The sequence below is a fragment of the Corapipo altera genome, unplaced genomic scaffold, assembly GCF_003945725.1.
Source record: "Corapipo altera isolate COAL_440 unplaced genomic scaffold, ASM394572v1 23, whole genome shotgun sequence".
NCBI classification, from domain to species: domain Eukaryota; kingdom Metazoa; phylum Chordata; class Aves; order Passeriformes; family Pipridae; genus Corapipo; species Corapipo altera.
The window spans coordinates 6,278,014-6,291,145 of record NW_020884878.1 but is presented as its reverse complement, the minus strand read 5'-3'; the positions used below and the strand labels follow the sequence as shown (position 1 = coordinate 6,291,145).

At 36.1% G+C, this 13,132-nt stretch overlaps 1 long non-coding RNA gene across 1 annotated transcript; it reads left to right on the top strand.

Moving 5' to 3' along the window:
* Positions 1-260: 260 nt before the first annotated feature.
* On the top strand, positions 261-6,737 carry LOC113944538. The gene is made up of 2 exons (XR_003526722.1): positions 261-327; positions 6,131-6,737. It is a non-coding gene; the product is annotated as an uncharacterized LOC113944538 (long non-coding RNA).
* The last annotated feature ends 6,395 nt before the right edge of the window (positions 6,738-13,132 follow it).

The window sequence follows — 13,132 nt, the reverse complement described above, 5'->3', positions numbered from 1 at the left end:
AAAGATTTGCAGAAGAATAGGTGACTATACATTCAGAGGATGATGAATACAGTAATTTAATTAAGAGCTTATTTTGCTTCAGTCATTTCTGTAACAAAAATCACTTTTTATAAGATTTTCTCCCCAAGTTCAGCTGCAATTAACTGTTTTAATTTCTTTCTAAACAGGTGTCAAACAAAAAATCAAATAGCACTCCTCCCCCAGCACAACTATCTAAAATCAAAGTACCAGCACCACAGACAGTAGTGAAGAAGGAAAAGCGGCAGAGTTCTTCAAGGTTTAATGTTAGCAATAACAGGGAGCTTCAGAAACTGCCAGCTTTAAAAGGTATGTCTTTCTGAACTAGAATTACTCTTGTGGGGAAACTTGTGCATGAGGCTGAGGAGCATTTCAGCTATTATACTTACATCTGGACAGCATACATAATATATTGTGTATGCACCTTTGCAAATGGCACATACTTGCACTGGGGTGGGTTTTTTTGTTTTCCTTTGCCTGATATTTGAGGACTTGCAGTGTGTTGCTTTCTTGGCAATCACTGTAGGCAATGTCTGTGTGACAGCATATTCACTCGTCTCATGTAAAAGCAGAATATTTGGGCACTATAAGCAAAATATTAGGCATCTGTCCTCAGTGCAGCATACTCTGAGCAAAACTCTGCTTTGTTTGTGCTAAAATTTCTCTTGGCATTATGAGAAGACCTGGCCTGTGACTATTTATGGGTCTGGTTTTCCTGAGCATGGGTCAGAATGGCATCTTTTTAGTGAATATGAATTTTTCCTTTGTCGATTTTAAGGCTTTGTGATCTCTTAGAATTCTATTTACTGTGATGAAAAGATGATGATAATTGGTGTGTCTTCTGTTACACAGCTTTTATCTTTATTTTAGCTACTACCTGTTGTGTAGATACAGGTTTGCATAGTGTGCTGTGGTAGCTTGTAGTACCATGTGTTAGGGTAGAGTTTTCCAGGTGGGGTGAGATGTATTGATCGATTGGTTATGAGCTACTGATTTGCTCTGAAGGTTTATTTAGAGAAAAAAAAAAGCTGTTTTGAAGTGCAGTCTGTACTGCTTTTCAGTGTTCAAAGTTGATCACTGAAATGTTGAGTAGTACTGGTGTAGGCAATGTGAAAATATTGGGGATAAAACTTCTTTCCTTCAGTCATTGTTTTCTTATTATAATGCATTACAGTTTCTTGGAAATAAACTCAGCTTCTCAGACCATCTGAATTATACTGCTTTTCATACAAGATCAAATTAGTTTGCAAGATTCTTCTCTTCACACAGATATTGCTTTTACAAAAAGAATCTGAAATACTCTCCATCATGTCAGTATAGCAGCCTATATATACAACATGCTGTTAAAGTTTTTCAAGACTCAACTGCTGCTTAGTTAGTTAATTTCAATCTACTTATTAAGTTTGTTAATAAGAATATTTAGCAGCACAGAATATGAATAGCATGTTCTGTCTTTTGAACTGACAGAGTAGGTTCATGCACAAGCTGTGATATCGAGGGCATGAGTAACATGAGCAAATGACACTGAATTAAAGTGGTGATTTTTATAAGTTAGGCATACAGACACCTTGACTGGAGTAACCTTTTGTTCAAAGATTCAGCCTCAAAGAAAAACCTTAGTTACTTTATCCTATTTTAAATACAATGTTTCTGGTCGTGCCTGTGCCTGCGACTGCAGCTCAGGGAGACCAGAACTGAGCAGAGTGGACAGTGAGCTGGAAATGGGAAAAATGAGTGCAGATAAGAGAGGGGAGAAGGAATCCATCTTACAGTGAGTGAGGTGAAGTTTTAGATGTTTCCACCTTGGCTGTGTGTCATTTTAAACTAGTAGGCCAGTGAAGGGCAGAGGAATACCTGCTTAGGCTTAGAGAGGGGAGAAGTTAAAAAAAAAGTCTTAAAAACCATCTAAGGTGTTTTCTGAGAGCATTCCAGCATTTTTGACACAGTGCACTTAGATGTGAAGAAATGGTAGGAGTGTTGTTATGCATGTGCACTGTATTTGCCTTTCAGTCTGCAATCACTCCCCCGACTCTCAGGTGAAATGAAAGAAAAGATCTGAAACTTCTCACTGGTGGATGCCTGGTGCTGTATGTACATCCCCAGGCTGTCAAGGATCACACTGGTGCAATTGCTGATCTAGTGATGAGTAGTAATTGCTACCTTTTATTAGTAAAGGTAGTAATAGCTTTATTAGTAAGCTGTGTCCAGTCTCATGGGTCATAGCAGGTGTCTGTATAATTGCTCTGCTCACTGCATGTGCTCACTCCTGACATAATTCCAACCTGTTATTGCTGCGAATACTTTTGGCCAGTGAAGCTGTTCCTCTAACATGTGCAAAGAGACTTGTCTTGATGTGCATTTAGTGGGTCAAGTGAACCTGAGAAACTTTCTTTTTGGACAGCTTTAAGTGTGTTGTTTAATGCTTGTGTCTGGACAGGAGTTAAATTGGACCGGCAGGCTTTAATTTAAAGGGCTGAGATTATTAAGGAGGGTTTCACTTCTATGAAGTGCTGGGAAGAACACAGTGTTTCTTCAGGTTAACTGTGTTTAACCAGCTTTCAAACTCCTGTAATTTGTAACAGGTGACTGTATTTCTACAGCTACAGGAAATCTTTCTTTTGTCTATAGTAGACCAAGAGATGTGTATTTTCATATAAATGTTGCATTGACTACTATGTGGTGTGATGTACTTTACCCGAGACTGTATTTTAAGCACAACAATAGAATGGTGTTGTCTTTGCATGCTTTAAGGTCCATATTAGATATGTGAAAGCTTTTAACTGGTAAGTTCTAAATGACCTGCAGCATTGCTGAGATAACCACCTTTCTTTTGTGCCACAGGGCTGGAGATGAGGTCAGCAGATCACTTGAAATAGTGTGAAGGGAAAGGAGGAGCTACCAAAGTGGGTTTTCATCAAGATTTCGTATTTAGGAAATACTTTTTTGGTCTTCAGGCGTGCTGCAAACTTTCTCGTGGGCATTGCACAAAAGTGCTGATGATAAGCTTCTGGAAATACCAGCATGTTTGCCCTGGTGTCTGGTATTAATGTGGTATGATTTGTGTTCATTGGAGCAATTTACAATTAACATTGTGCACCGTCAGATTATACAGGAAATGGAGGAGCAGGATAGCTCAGATAATGCACAAAGAAAAGGAAATAGATTATGAATTAAGAAGCTCTAAGAATAGAACTGAACATAGAAAAGAGAGGTCTCTGCAACTTGTTTGTGGAATATCAAGATCTATAAGTAAAGCTACAGCCTAGTGCAGCACGGTGCAATGCAGTCTGATTTAGTTTGGGTAGAACAGGTAACTTGTCTGCCCACAGATAACCCAGAAGTATCTCTGGAGAAGTGCCTCCAGGATGGTGTCAAACATCTCGAAAAGATCTTACCTATTTTCATCAAAAAGATAAATTCTGTGTCAATAAGCTTGTGCTGTGTTGATTTCTGCTTACCCAGTTTCCTTTGTAGCTAACATTACAGTGTGGGTACTTCAGTTACAGAAAGTAACTTCAGTTGAGTTTTGGTTTAAGTTTTTTATTGGAAAAAATTACTTATTGGACTTAAAGGTGTGTTTGATTGTGATGTGAAAGCTTGGAGATTAATGCTTTGGTTTTATCAAATATAAATGGCAAAGGGTGCTTTGGCCTTCAGACATTTACCAGTTTCTTCATTTTTGGTTTCCTAAGAAAGAAAGATTAAAATTTTTTAAAACTTTATAAATACATTCTCTATGAGATAAGCAGCATAGGTGTTCAGTATTGATATTTTATAAATATATTTGAAAAATACTATATCCAAGCTCATATGTACCTGACCACTAAGACACTGAAGGAATTTGTGTTCGTTGCAACTGCTTACATCAGATTTATGCAAGAAGCTTGAGTTCATTTTTACATTATGGATAATTTTTTCATTGTAAATTAACAAACAGTTCCACAGTGTCTGTGATTTAGTTCGTTGTGTGCTGCAATTTATTTCTGGTGATGTTGATGGGTCATCTTCATTTCAGTGCTTGATTCCAGGTTACCTCTATGAACCCAAATGGATCATATACTGGAAAAAGCTCTAGAGCTTGAATGTGAGGGATGTGTGTGCTACTCATCCTGCCCTGTGACTGTGTTATGAATTGCATGCTCTTTACTTGTGCACTTGACAGCTGCAATAATACAATTTCCCTTCAGCTCTCATGGAGTTAGTATCAAGACCATCATACTGATCAAGTCTCTAAAAATTCTAAACAAGAAAATGGCCTGTATTTAATGCTGAGGGAAAGGAAGGGTATGGGTTTTTTCTTTTTTCTTTTTTTTTTCCTAGGTTTGATTTGGGATTTTTTTTTTTTTTTTTAGTTTTTCATGAAGTAATTGCATTTACTTTCAGATTTTTTTTCCTTCTCTTACATGCATATTAAGAAAACTTTACCACTTAAACATTTGTAAATTCCACTCAGTTTGCTATCTAAACCTTTAGGAGATCAACTTCATGTTTTCTGAATTTTCCCAGGAGCGTTTTTTGTAACCATTTTTCGTTGTTGTGGTTTTCTGTTTTGTTTTGGGTTTTTTACTTAAAAAATAAAAATTTTTGCACTCTGATTTTACTGAGAATGTAGTTGTCCCTTACCACATGAGAGTAGTGAGTGAATTTCAGCATCTGCACATCTGCAGGATTTACATTGCTGCTGTGATGGACTTGCTGAATAATTGACCAAGATCAAAAAGGACCATTTCATAACTGGTTAAGTAGCAACCTAAATGTTAATGTATTTCACTTCAATTCAAGAATATTAATATGGAAAAGTAAAATTTAAGTTTAATGCTTAAAAAATGTACGTGTTATTAAAAATGAGAACTAATATTCATAAAAGTTTATAATTTTACTAATACTTCCGTTGCAGTTTGGCAGGCATTTTTTCCCCATGGTGCAATTTTGCTAATTTTGTGTTTCTAAGGTGCTCCCTTACCCATTATCTACATTTAGTTTATATGCTACAAGAGATTTTTAGCTGTGCAAACAGGTTAATGTACTTGTATTTGTACATGTTATTTTGCAAGAGTGTGCTAATTTCAGTAAACAGTAAGTGTAGTAAACTGTAAAATAGAGAACTTGTCCAGAGTGGTGAGCTTTTTAAGGATGTGGTCTGAATCTTTACAGTATGTAAAAAAAAATGTTGCAATGAGAATTCTTAAATGCAATATTAAAACACCCTGACTGGGATAAAATGTTTTATATGGTTGTGTCACAAATCTGACTTTAACCTACAAGTAACAGTCGTTAAAAGAATGTTCTCTGTTAGTCCCAGAATAACAAATTTGATGCTTAATATTCTCAAGCGTTGCAAACTTTCCCTGTGAACATATGATAGTCATGCATATGTAAATTTGGGCATGATTCAAAAATATGCTTTTTTGTAGCGTTTCTGCATATACTTCTTTAAAGCTGGGTAAAATCCTTTTATAACCATGTAGAGGACTCCTGGGATGCCAGTGTCGTGATTTAGTTCATGGGTTCGGGTTTGGGTTTTTTGTTTGGTTTGGTTTTCTGTTTTGGGTTGGGTTTTTTTCAGATAAAAGTGAATGTTGTATGATATAATCTTAAAGCTAGTGATTGCAGTTCAGCTTTTATTTTCTAATACAGTTCTGAATATTTTAAAAATTACTGTTTACCTCCAGGAGTTGTGTTTTTATTCTCAAAAATGTGGATACAATATTCATATAAATGTAAATATCAAAGCAGGAAGAAATGAGTTCCACTGTCAGCTGTGGACATACATACTGACTTTTAGTGCTGGGAAGTATAAATTGTTTTCTTAATGTAGAATAACTGCATGTAATATGATTAAACAGATTCTGGTATTTTGTTGTTGAAGATCTTGCCATGCATGTTGATCAGTCCTGGTTTTGATCTTCTGGTGGAGATGCCAGTTTCTGCCTTAGAATGGTTTCAACATTAAAAGTACTATCAGTCGTATCTATTAAAAAAAAAAAAACCAACAAACAAAACAACCAAAAAAAAAAAAAAAGTGGGGGGAAGGAATAATGAACATGACAAGTCATTTTTCTGAGCTCATTTCATGCAGAAAGCATGGCTCCTTTTTTTTTTTCTTTTTCAGGCAGAGACTTCATAGCTGTGCCAAATTCTGACTCTGTTCTGTGTAAAAGAACATCAGGGTGGTGTCTCAACTTGTCTGCCTGTGATACAGAACTCTGATAGGGAGGCAAGCATTATTAAAGCTTTCCTAATGTTTTTAAGCCATAAATGGCTGTCTAGGAGATAGCTCTGTTTTCATTATCTGTACAATATTAAAGTCTGATGAATCAAAGTTGCAGAAGAGGTGATTCTAGTTTGAGTCTGATACCTAAAAAAAAAAAAATAACAATTGAAACAAATTTTGATTGCTAAAACTGTTGAAACCACGAGAAAGGAGGAAAAAGTGAGAATTTTTCAAGAGGTCAGAAATGTAAGATTGTGTGTTTTTCTCAGTTGCAGAGTAAAGATAAGTAAGCAAAACTGATATCAAGTAAAGGAAGAAGCAGTATTGTTCTCTGTGTTGCAGAGAAATTCAGCCACATATGTTGATAATTTCCACAAACTCTTCTTGGAATATGTTTAAACTTAAGCAGAGTGTGTTACCTGTTCATTTAAAACCAACATCTGTTTTCATGATACAAAAGAGACTGACTGGACATGTGCAATGTAATTAAATTTATGGGAATCATGGTGCTAATGGACTGCTTTGCGGTTTTGAGGAACATTTTTCTTCTGTTGTGAATGGAGATCTCAATGTTTAATATCACTTTCATTGCAGAAACCTACTCCTGCCACTTGTAATTTATGTAGAGAACAAAGATGCAGTACTTTGGCCTTTCCAGATTAATCATGCTTCTTGTAGGCCTGTGTGGCAATTAAGGAATTGTGTCCAGCTGCAAGGTGGTGCATGACTGTTTAGATAAAAGTATTTTATGCAAAGAGAGATGGTAGATTAAACAAGATAATGCTACCATAAAAGATCATTTGCCCTAATTCATAAGGCATTTAAAAGGCAAAACACTGAGGCAAAACAAATTCATTCTCATGCAAAACATCAGTGAATGCAGTTTTGTGAAACAGATTATTCTCTTCTCCCTTGTAGGTGAACTACATTGGAGCTAAGTGCTGTCCTTCTGATCCTGACGCTGTTAGAGCTTTTAAAGGTTTTTTGGCAGCCCAGTATTTAATTTATCAAAACAAAAAGTCCTTAGTGGAAAACACTGCATAAGCAGTTAAGTGTATGTGTTGAATCATGTGGAGGAACTGTGGAGGCTCTTTGTCCTGTTACTTTAGCAACTTTGTCCTTGAACTATGATCTTAAAAGCATTATCAGTGTTGCATAAACATACGTTCCTGTATTTATTTTTCTTTTAAATGTTAGAATAATTATTGAAATGTGTGGAGTAAGTATATACATTTCTAAAAGCAAAACCTGGAAATTGTTTAGTGTTCATACAGGAAAATTAGATCTCTTAAATGAGCAAATATTTTAATAATAATGATTTTTAAATAATATTAAAATAGTTAGAAATTATCCAGTCCGAATTGCTACATACCATTTTAAAGATTGAGAAACATGATAGCTAGTGAATGAAGAACTACCAAAAAAAGGTTGTAGAGAAAAATACTTTGCTTGAGTGTGTGAATTCTTTTGCCTTAGCTGGTTTTACATGAAATCATAGGCTTGGACTAATGAACCATTTTCGTTTCAACTGCCCTATCAAACACCTACTCATTAGTCAGCAGCTGAAAGTGTTAGAAGAATGTGCTACATCTGTCACTGGCAGCATTTCCTACCAAACTTGTTTCCACTGAAGCTTGGATAAAATCCATAAAAACAGGATTTTAAATGTGATATTGTCTTATTTTCTGTATTCTGACCTGTCTCTGAATTCAGTTTTTTGTCTTTTATTATGCCCATGTTTACAAAAAAGAATATTTTGTTCATTGCATAGATCTCCTTATAGTCAAACCTACACATTTTTGCTGCTGCACTGAACTTCTCTCTTCTTAAGACCTCTACAGATTAAACATTGAATGCAATATTTATACATGTAAATTTAAATCAGTGTTTGTTGGATAACTAGCATGCTCACAAATTTTTACTCCTAAATGCAGTTTTTTATGCTTAATTTCTTGAAAGTGCCATGTGTGATCTATGTAATAAGGCCACAGACAGGTGTGAGTTTGGTGGTATTTTGGTGGAGTTTTCACAGGGCTTGGTTAAAATAGTGTGCCAGTACTTGAAATGAGCTTCTGCAATCTACCCTGGGAATTATGTTTTTGTACCAGATGCTATTTTTAAAATACATTTCTTTTAAGATAATAATTTTTTGTGTTGTACAGCTTTCTGTACTCAACCAGTATCTACTGATTTCTCTCCCTACCCCCCACTTACAAAACCTTTCAAGTATACAGGATAAGCTGAAGAAAAACTTGGCACTGTTGAGCCTATGTGCTACAGTGACCATGCAAATATTGGGAAATCCAGATAGTGACAAATCCAGTCACAGGCAGCTGTTTGTTAATTCCACTTTTAACCAATTTTTGCTGTACTAGAAGGAGTAAGTACTATCAGTTTCTCAGTGTGGAATGTAGAATCATCTTTTGCCATGCTTCAGTCTTGAGAATTCTTTAAGGAAGCTGCATGAGAGTTCATACCCCTTTCATTTATCATCCAGGTAAGGATTTTTTCCTTATCTGTTTTCTTTTGATAGCTTGGTATTAATATGGTGTTCATTGCCTCCGTTTTCTTGAAGAATTTCTTCTTGGCTGTCTTTTGGAATTGAATCAGAACCCCATAGGACAAGCCCAGTATCCTTTTTATTTCTATAGGTTTTCCTCCAGAATGTGTAGTATCCAGTACCTTTTCTCCTCTAAAACAAAGTTATTCTCTTTGAGTTCAGGGTTGTGATGAGACCCTTATTTTCTACAGCCTGTCATCATTTGTGAGAACAGTAAGTTTTGCGTAGGCTGTAATTGGAGGGGGGGAAAGTAAACTACATTGCTCCTACCAGAGAAAACAAGTCATGTTTATTCCTATCCCTTTTTTGGGTTGCTGTCTGGTGGGCCAGATAATGGAATCAACATGGCTCAAACTCACTGTTTTTCTTCTCATTTTAACTCTGCTCAGGATCCCTAATCTAGTTCGACCATGCAGCTGCACAAACCGTCGTGCAGCAATTCCAAGCAGTTGTGCACCTGTGCCTCAGAAGAGATGGGATGGCAGCAGTAGCTCATATAGGTTTAGCTCAGCTTAGACTGCCATGGAACACAGTCTAAGTTAGCAGAAAACTAACCTGACAATAAAGTGGCTTTCTGTTGGCTTAGTGGACTACACCAACTCAGCTGTGGGTCTGATGGCAGCTGAAGCAAATGAGAACAAAATATTTTCAAATATAAAGAGAGGAATGCAGAAAAGGGCCTGAAGCAGTCTGCAACAGGGCTGGCTTAGGTTGCTGAGGAATAGCAACTTCAGCAATTGTGGAGCTATGCCTTTAGAAGCCTTAGAGCTCAGACTAAATACCCTCCCCTCCTCTCTCAATCAGAACATGAAAACTCCTCCTACAGTCTGAAAGGTAACCAACCAAGGTGTCTTAATGTCAATACAAGTTCATGCAATTTTAATTATCTTATGTTGTTGATTCTGTCACTATCAGTTAGAATAGCAGCTGGTTTAGAATGGAAATAAAGAGGCAACCTTTGGGCAGGTAAATTCGTTGTGTGTTGTAGGGGGATGTTTTTAAAATCACAACCCAAATGGAGTGTTTGTTTTTTTAAAAGTGCTACATAGCCTTCAAGTGTAAAGAGTATTCACCAGCTGTAGTGCTGCATGTTAACTAGATGATCTTTAAGGTCTCTTCCAACCCAAACAATTCTACAATTCTATAAATGTGACACATTAAATTACATTCTGAGAACTTTATAGGAATTTTCCTTCATTCCCATCATCAGAAAGTCAGAAGCGATGAGCAGGGTTGAGAGGAAACCTGTAATTGCTAGTTTCACTATACCATCAATGTTTTTTCATTCATTTAATTCTAAAAAATGGGTAGCTGAAGTTAATACAGTTTTTCATTCTCTTGCAACACAAGTGTCTTCATAAATTTGTTAAAGTAAGCTGTTTTTCCTCCCATTGATATTCACTAGCTCTGTTCCATTTGCACTGTGATATTCTTTCCCTTCCTATTAGTATGTCAATTCCTAACTCAGTTTTCTTTGCAATTTTTTCCCAAATGAAGTTGCTCAAAATAATTCAACTTAAGTAAATATTTTCCTTTGGTGGCAAATCAAATATTTTAAGGCTGAAACAAAGGGAGGGTATACAAACCTCCTGAGAAAAATGTACCTCTCAATCTGGAGGACTGGTGAGAAGATTGCAGATGTTGTTAACAAGCAAAAGGTCTTGTAAAGATAAAAATACTTCAGCTCCACTGATGTGCTATCAGAATTACACCAGAAATACACTGAATTATGGCTCTTGTAACCAGTTTCTTGGTGGTTTACTAAGTACTGGCCTCAGTTTTAACACAGTCCTTCAAAGAGGAAGAAATGGGAACGGGGTATATGGTTCTTGCAAAAGAAAACTTACTGAATGTGACTTGGTGTTCTGCCAATACGACTGCTGGCACCACAAATGTCACATTTACTCTCTCTAGTGAAGAACACTGGAGGGGGGTTGACTCTTAAACCATTACCTAAAATTTTCTAATGAACCTCCAACTTTGAAAGGCATGCTTTTGTATGAAATGGGAAATGGCACTGTAACTAGAGCAATATTCTCTTTCTGCTCTGTTGTTGTGTCCCATTGGACCAGTACTCTTCACAGCCATTTAATCTGTGCAGGGAGTTTGAGAGAGATATACAAGCAGCAGCTGACCATTAAAGTAGAGAGGAGGAGTGATAAAGCAGCTGCTCTTAAAGATATGGTTACCAGATAAGCTGGAATTTTAAACCTAATTTTTTGCCACTTCATACTGCAGTTTATCACTATGGAACAATCTAATTGTACTTTAAGATGGGGAAAAGAAACAGAATTTGCCACAAGATTCTACATGTGAAAATATTTCAAGAAATTACTTGAGTTGTTCAGTTTTCTCCTTCATCCATCAAAATCTTGTAGAAAAGCTTGTTTGAGGTCAATCTTGGTTTTGTTTTTAAATCTAGGGGGTTTTAAAGGCTATGGTAGCTTTTTGTTTCATAAGACTAAAGCTCCACATTGAAGGTTGTACTTGATGATCTTAAACGTCCCTTCCAACCTTGATTCTGTGATTCTAAGGTATACCCAGGGGATATACAGATAAAAGCCTGACATTTTTGAGAATACACCTTCCCTGATTTTGCCTAGACTGGAAGGATAAAGGATTTGAATGTCTGTAGTCTTAGGGAAAAGGTTTAAAAATGCATCAGAAATTCATGTAGTCTATTTTGATATTCTCAAAAGCAGGATCGACTACGTTTACGTCACTCATTATGTTTGGCCATTTTTTAAATTATTAGAAAGTATACAGTCTTTTATTTTGTTTCAGTATGCTAACTGGGAGAAGATTTCCTTTATTTTTAACCTGATCTTCCTTGATGGAGGATGCATTTACTGTTTGTAGTGAATGTGGAAAAACTAATTCCTTCCAACGCCATAATTACTCTTTAAAATACTTGGATGTTCTCAGTCAAGTCCTTTCTATTAAAAACAAACAACCAACAAACAACCAACCACATCAAAATCTCAGAGGAGCTGAAGTTTTTTTAACTAAGTAATATTTTCAAGATTTGTTGTCTTTGTGCTTTCTCATTTGGAAGGTATTACTTTACCCAGGAGGTACTACTTCAAATTGGGCCTTGTCAGCAATCACTAAATCCAATTGATTTCTTTGTGTCTTATGGGTGATATTCCTCTTTTTTATATCGCAGTTAATCTTTTCCCTTCATCCAGTTGAATAATATTCAGAACAACTCTAAATCACCTTTGACAGTGTATTATTGTAGTGCAATATAATTTTCCTAACCAGGTATGTATATGCCCTATAATTTGGTTTTATTTCAAATTTTCATCAGCAAATTACCTAAATGAAAAGTGTCTTATTGTCTGATGTATTCCATTTTTTTGGAGCAGCTATGAGTTAGGACAGTGTCATAGAATAATAATAATAATCTAAATACTTATTAAAACCAATATGTCCCATACAGTATTTGGGGAGAAGCACAGATTAGATTTGGAGATGGTACAAGTGAAACAGTGCCAGTTTCTCTGCACATCATTCCCAGGGGTGCAGTACCTAGGAGACAAAATGGTCCTTCAAATAGCTCACTGTAAAAATAAATGTGCAGGTCTCATATGATGAAGAAAAGGTTCCTTACAGTTTTGTTCCAAATATCTTAACTAATTGAACTAACAAGTTCAGGAATTGTTGTGCTGTGCTTTTTTTTTATTATTTCTGAGATTATGAAGCAAAAGTGTTTTCATATGGTTATATATTGGTTCTTAGTCCTCCAAGACTTTAGTTTTTAATAGTAATCTAAAAAGTTACTTATAATTACTGACCTTTCTAGAAAGGAAAACCAGTGTTTTGCAATATCCAAGTTTGACAGCATAATCTTAAGGTAGATCCATTTTTAGACTGAAAGAAATATTCAGGTGCAATTTTACATTTCTGAATTGAAAGGAATATTCAGGTCCATTTCTAGATTGAAAGATATATTAAGCATGAAACATGAGGTTTTCATCTCCTGCTTGTAATATGGACATATTTTTATGAATAAGGTACATAGTAGCAACCGGTGATAAAACAGTTTATGGAATGCTTATGAGGTTTTATATTTCTAAATCATCAATAATAACAACTGAAAGACCTGTATCTGACGGTGAACTGCCTTTTATTATGGCCCTTGAAAGGTAAACTTGTAGGTGTTGCCCTTAACGCTGTGGTTTGGTAATCCTGGGCAGCCTCACCGAAGGAAAGGTAAAGGAAAGAGGGGCGGGGGGCTGGGAAAAAGGCATGCGCTCTTTCTAGCAGGTGCTACTGAATATCATCGCGGGGGCGGGGGTGTAACAGCAGCAATGAGATCATCCTGGCTTAAAAAAAAA